Source organism: Perognathus longimembris, chromosome 28, assembly GCF_023159225.1.
Source record: "Perognathus longimembris pacificus isolate PPM17 chromosome 28, ASM2315922v1, whole genome shotgun sequence".
NCBI classification, from domain to species: Eukaryota; Metazoa; Chordata; class Mammalia; order Rodentia; family Heteromyidae; genus Perognathus; species Perognathus longimembris.
The window spans coordinates 59948667-59955800 of NC_063188.1; positions in this window are offsets into that span (position 1 = coordinate 59948667).

The following is a 7134-nucleotide window of genomic DNA, read 5'->3' on the forward strand; positions in this document are numbered from 1 at the left end:
AGTTCTGAGTTTAGAAAAAGCTCAGAGACAGCACCCAGGCCATAAATTAAATCCCAGGACAGACATACACACACACACACACACACACACACACACGGTAATGCTTTGTGTACAGGTAAATATCCTTAAGGATGGTTACAGACCAAGATGTGAATGATTCCTTTTCCTAATAGTATCATGTACTGGAGAATCGATGTATCTGGAAGACAGGCAGGCTGCAGAGTACCAGAAAATATAATGTGCTGCTGTGAGTCTCAACATCGTTGAGTATGCTTCTGTATGTTTTCCAAAAGCCCTATGATGGTGCAGCATCTGAAAGTCATTAACAGTATGGATTCTGCAGCCACATGGCCTGGTTCCAAATCTCGAAGTCACTGTCTATTAATTACCTCTCTGAAATACTTTCATCATCTCTGAAATGGAATCCTGTTTTACAGTGTATTAAGAAAAATTTAAAAAGTAACTCATTTGTGAAGCACATAAAACATGACTAAAAATTGTGTGGAGATGCTTCTTTCCTGTTATCCACAAGCCCTCCCCCCTCCATTGGCAATTACTATGTGATATGCCTGCCAGCCAGAATACATAGTTCCTTCAGTTCAGAGTTTCATTTTTTTTGTTTCTGCAGTGTTGTTGACCAAACCTAGGGTTTCAGCCCCGTATCAGTCGCTTGTGTCTGTAATCTTGCTACTCAAGAGGCTGAGATCTGAGGATCACAGTTCCAAGGCTGCTTGGGCAGAAAAGTCAGTGAGATTGCTACCTGTAACCACCAAAAACCTAAGTTGGGGCTGGGAATATGGCTTAGTGGTAGAGTGCTTGCCTAGCATGCATGAAGCCCTGGGTTCGATTCCTCAGCACCACATAAATAGAAAAGGCCAGAAGTGGTGCTGTGGTTCAGGAGGTAGAATGCTAGCCTTGAGCAAAAAGAAGCCAGGGACAGTGCTCAGGCCCTGAGTTCAAGCCCCAGGACTGGCAAAAAACAAACAAATGTGTAAGTGGAGCTGTTGCTCAAGTGGTAGAGCACTAGCATTGAGTGAAAAAGCTGAGGAACAGTTATCAGGCCCTGAGTTCAAGCCCCAGGAGACGCACACAGACATACACACACACACCAAGGGCTTTATGAATGCCAGGCGAGTACTCTACCCATGAACTACATTCTAGACCAGACCATAATTGTTTCCCACCCCCCTGTTGAGGCAGGTCTCAATATCCACCCAGGCTGGCCTAGACTTCTCCCATCCTCTTGCCTCCCAACTACTGGTATTACAGACATATGGCACAAGTTCAGCTAGAGGGCATTTGAACTCAGGGACTTATGTTCACCTTTGATCTTTTAACTCAAGACTGGTGCTCTACCATTTGAGCCAGAGCTCCACTTTTGACTTTTTGCTGGTTAGTTGGAGATAGAGTCCCACAGAGTTTTCTGCCTCAGCTATTTGAAAAAATATTTTTATTATAAAGGTGATATACAGAAGGATTAGGTAATGAGCACATTTCCTTATGGACAATGTCACCCAGCTACCTGTGAAACTCAATTCTCAAATCTCAGCCATCTGAGTAGTGTTAGAAATAGCCCTGGATGTTGGGGTGCTGCATAGGAATGAGGACACCAACTCCAAAAGAAATTGACAATACAAGGTTTACTTATGAACCATCAGCCTAAACTCTAGAAAGCAAGCACACAGGACCCAGCAGGCTCTGCTCCTCTCCTTGCATTGACTGAGATCAGGTTTACAATCTGCAAAGGATGTGGCTTAACAGGATGCAACTAAAATTGAAGGAGCTTCTAGCAGGATTCGAATTAAAGTGCACAAGCAAAAGATGTATGTAGCTAAAATGTAGTTAACAAGGGGCAAGCCAAAGTAGAACCCTTCAGAAAAACAATTCTCTCAAGATTAACAGAAAGGAAGGAAACTACTTACAGAAAAGACTCTTTTCTCACCGTATCTAGGATTACAGGCATGAACATAGATATCAAGCAGAGCTGAGTTTGAATATAGTCTTTCCTGGACTTGAGGGGGTCTCATGCCCAAACCAGAAGGTCAGGTATTTCTGAGATTGTACTCATTCCCAAATCAGATACAACAAGGAGCTTTTTTTTTTTTTTTTTTTTTTTTTTTTACAAAGTACTGCTATGACTTCTGGACAAATCCTGTTTTATATTGGGAGAAACCAACTGAGAGAAACCTATCCGGTGGTGCAAGAATCATTGCTCCCTGACATCTGAGCTAACTCCCACCCCTCTAATGACTTTCAAGGTCCAGTTGGGAAATGGAGGGTTAAAAATGAGTGTTGCCTCATGTCCATGAGACCCAGGAAGCCCCTTTAAATCTGTTTTTGTTGTTTGTTTGTTTTTACTGTGACCAGTGGCTATGGCCATAATAGAATAGAAATGAAGCAAATAGGAGTTCAGTTCCCAGATCCCAATGAAGAGCCAACAAGAAAGCTGTGTGGGGGCTTGGAATGTGGCTTAGTGGTAGAGTGCTTGCCTAGCATGCATGAAGCCCTGGGTTCGATTCCTCAGTGTCACACAAACAGAAAAAGTTGGAAAGGGAGTGTGGCTCAAGTGGTAGAGTGCTAGCCTTGAGGAAAAGAAGTTCAGGGACTGAGTCCAAACCCCAGGCCTGGCGAAAGAAAGGAAGAAAGAAGGAAAGAAAGGAAGGAAGGAGGGAGGGAGGGAGGGAAGGAAGGAAGGAAGGAAGGAAGGAAGGAAGGAAGGAAGGAAGGAAGGAAGGAAAGGAAGGAAGGAAAGAGAGGGAGGGAGGGAGCAGGCAAGCAAGCAAGCTGTGTGTGGGTCTGCATACCTGTGATCCTAGCACTTGGGAGGTGGAGGTAGGAGAATTAAGAGTTCAGTATCAGCTTGTTGACCTAGGCTATTTAGGAAGACCTGTCAAAGAGGAAAAGAAAAAGAAAGAGAGATAGAGGGAGGGAGGAAGGGAAGGAGGGAGGGGAAAGAGGATGGGAACAAAAGAAAAGGAAAAAAATAAAAAGGCCAGTGAATGTGGCTAATGTGCTGGGAACATAAGAACATTCTGTGCGTTCCACCAGATGACAACAACAATGATAATAAGTCTGTGAACCTGTGTCCAAAGTGGTGATTCAAAGCCAACCACTCCCAGGAGAAAAAGATGGGCATAGGTCTGCTGGGAGTTCAAGGTCAAAAACACTTTTAGACACTCAGATGAAAAATCACATAGACTCTCAGCTATGTATAGATGCACCAGAAAGATAGGGCAGGAAATAGAAATTTTTCAATATTTTGGAATGTGAGTTTATGAGTTATTTTCACTTTTTTGATTGTATTATATTCTCTTATAGCTCTTGAAATGTATACTTTTTATATTCAAAGGTTAAAAAAAAAGCCAGTGTCAGACACCAGTGGCTCACGCCTGTAATCCTTAGCTACTCAGGAGGCTGAGATCTGAGGATCAGGGTTCAAAGCAAGCCAGGACAGAGAAGTCTTTGAGACGCTGATATCCTATTAACACCCCAAAGCCAGAAGTAGAGCTGTGACTTGAGATAGAGCGCCAGCCTTGAGCAAAAAACTCAAGGACAGTGCCCAGGCCTGAATTCAAGGCCCAGGACTAGTGCATGCATGCATGCGCACGGGCGTGCACGTGCACACACACAGAGGCAAGAAATGCTATTTGTAAAATAAACAAGAAAAAAGTCAATTTCTATAGAGGGTTAAGTCTGCACCAGTCAGGGGAGGCTGACTGTGGAGGAGGTTGCTAAGCAGAGTGACAAATTAACTGAAGAGAGAGCAGGGAGCAGGGAGGAGGAAGATTCAGCCTTGAAACCATGGAAACATCTGCTGGAGTGTGCGATAACTCAGTCAGTAATGGCTCCACTTGTGTTTACTGCTAATTATCTCCTCAGGCTCAGGCTGCTATATGTTACTTAAACCTGCAAAATCAGGGAAGGTCACTGGCAGCCCCCTGCCCAGGACAGAGGTTCACATACTTTGGCCCAGACCCCCTGCCCCATCCCACTCGCTACAATGTCTTTCCTGTTTAAGATATTCTGCACAGGTAAACTGGGAGCAACAGAGACACAGAGATTTAGTTGATCAAATTAATAAGTGGTCAATATATAGAGAACACTGGGGCCCAGACTCTGGGAACAAGGGTACAGAAAGGTTACTTTTCAAAATTGAAACTAGAGTGGGAAAAAGCCAGAAATGTGGCAATGAGGCTTTGAGTGACTGGTTTTTCTTCAGTTTTCCTTTTCTTTTGTTTTCTTTCCTTCCCTCCTTCCCTCCCTTCCTTCATTGCTCTCCTTCTTTCTTTCTCTCTTTTGTGTCTCTTTTGTTGGTCTTGGGACTTGCTCCTAGGCATTGTCCCTGAGCTCTTCAACTCAAGGCTAGCGCGCTACCACTTGAGCCACAGTGCCACTTCCAGTTTTCTGGTGTTTAATTGGAGATAAGAGTCTCACCAGCTTCCTGCCCGTACTGGCTTTGAACCAAAATCCTTGGATCTTAGCCTCCTGAGTAGCTAGGATTACAGGTTTGAGCCACCAGCAGCTGGCTGGCTTGCTCACTCTCTCTCTCTGTTTCTTTCTACCTTCCTTCCCTCCCTCCCTCCCTCCCTCCCTCCCTCCCTCCCTCCCTCCCTCCCTCCCTCCCTCCCTCCCTCCCTCCCTCCCTCCCTCCCTTCCTTCCTTCCTTCCTTCCTTCCTTCCTTCCTTCCTTCCTTCCTTCCTTCCCCTTCCTTTCCCTCCCCTCCCCTTCCCTTTCCCTCCCCTCCCCTCCCCTCCCCTCCCCTCCCCTCCCCTCCCCTCCCTTCCCTCCCTTCCCTTCCCTCCCCCTCCCCTCCCTTCCTTTCCCTTCATGTTGGTTTCAGAGCTTAAAATCAGGGCCTCAAGTTCTGCTCAGCTTTTTCACTTATGTCTGGTAATCTACCACTTGAGTCATGGCACCAGTCCAACTTTCTTGTGCCAGAACTGGGGCTTGAATTCAGGGCACTGTCCTTGAGATTTTGCTGTTCAAGGCTAGCACTTGAGCCACAGTTCTACTTCAGGCTTTATCAAAGTGGCTAGCTTTGAATCGTGATCCTCAGCTCTCAGCCTCCTGAATTGCTAGGAGTAAAATGTAAGGCACCAGCACCTGGCTACTCTAGACTTTTTGCTCCTTTAGACTAATTGGAGATGAGTTCTCTTAGATTTGTCCCGGCTGACTTTGAACTGTAATCTTCAGATCTTAGTCTCCTGAGTAGCTAAGATTACAGGCTTGAGCTACCAGCACCAGGTGAAATGACTCGTTTTCAAAGGAGGGTTCAGAGAAGATTCTATGCTTTTCTGGCTTTGTCTATGCAAAAGAAGTACGATTTCTGGTGAGTTTATTTCAGAGGCAATATTCATTTGAGACAGTAGAAAACAATGAACACAAATGGCATACATACTATGAACCAGTATTTCTTTCGGGTTTTTAATTTTGCTGTGTTTTGTGTGTGTGTTTAGTGCTGGGAATTAAACCTGGTGTCTTATGCATACTAAACAGGTGCTCTACTAGTGAGATATATCCCAAACCAATTCTAATTTCCACAACAGACTTATTTGTAAAAATACCACTGTTTCAACTTCAGAACCAAGGAAATAGACTCATAGAATTCAAGAAACATACCTTAATTTCCAGTTACCTAGAATCTGTGGTAGGCTGAGTCTCTACAGTCAGGTCTAATACAGTCTCCAGAATACCATGCCATCAGGTTTTGCCACTCCTGAAAAGAAACTCAAGAACCCAAGCTCTTCTGTTTACTATGCACATTTAACAGGCAGTTACCCCAGGACCATGAAGTGTGCCAGAACTGTTCTGCCTCAGTGCAGGACATAGATAAGTTACCTTTGGCTTATACATCAGGGCATTGGTTGATCAGCCTGGAGTGTGTCCACCTCTGCTGAACTTCCTGGGCCACAGAAGCATAGACTGGGAGAAGGGATCTAGCATAGACCTGGGCTGGAGTACAGTAGGTAAGTAGAGGCGAATGAATCTAGATCTAAGGCTGGCTTGTACAAAAGACCCTGTCTGAAAAGCTGAAACCATGAGGGCTTTGAGGGTGCTCAAGTGCTTAGAGTGTTGCTTAGTGAACATTAGGTCCTGAGTTCAATCCTTTAATACTACCAACAATATTATAAACCAAAAGAAACGAGACTTTCAAGAGGTGATCAGATAGTATTGATTTTCTATTCATTGTATTGATGCTGTTATTACAGAAGCAATTAAGCTAGTATGTTCCTTAAAAAGAGAAGTTTAGGGGCTGGGAATATGGCCTAGTGGCAAGAGTGCTTGCCTCGTATACATGAAGCCCTGGGTTCAATTCCTCAGCACCACATATATAGAAAATGCCCATGGGCTGGGGATATGGCCTAGTGGCAAGAGTGCCTGCTTCATATACATAAGGCCCTGGGTTCGATTCCCCAGCACCACATATACAGAAAATGGCCAGAAGTGGCGCTGTGACTCAAGTGGCAGAGTGCTAGCCTTGAGCAAAAAGAAGCCAGGGACAGTGCTCAGGCCCCGAGTCCAAGGCCCAGGACTGGCAAAAAAAAAAAAAAAAAAAAAAAAAGAAAATGCCCAGAAGTGGCGCTGTGGCTCAAGTGGCAGAGTGCTAGCCTTGAGCAAAAAGAAGCCAGGGACAGTGCTCAGGGCCTGAGTTCAAGCCCCTGGACCGGCAAAAAAATAAAAAGAAGAAGAAGTTTAGTCTCTCATTCTCCTACAGCCTCCCTCTTCTCATCCCCACCCCCCACACTTTCTCTACCCTTGCACATGCGCTGAGGCAGCCAGAAGGCCCCCAGCACCTGCTCAAGCCTTGATCTTGGACTTCTCATCTGCCAGAACTGTTTTTCTAAATTAGTAAGTCTCTGGTATTTTGTTATAGCAGCACAAAAATGGACAAAGACACCCCATGTTGTTCTTTCCCCCCTCCCCCCAGTACCAGGCTTTTTTTTTTTGGCCAGTCCTGGGCCTTGGACTGGCAGAAAACAAAACAAAACGAAAGAGTATTTTTTGTTTTAGCAGCAAAAGCTTGTGACAGGCCCTGCTCTGATGTACTCTGCCACGCAAGGAGGGATACGGGTTGACATTGCTGTCCACTCTTGTTGGGGTCAGCTGTGCCTTTAAGAGGCCACAGCTGGCTT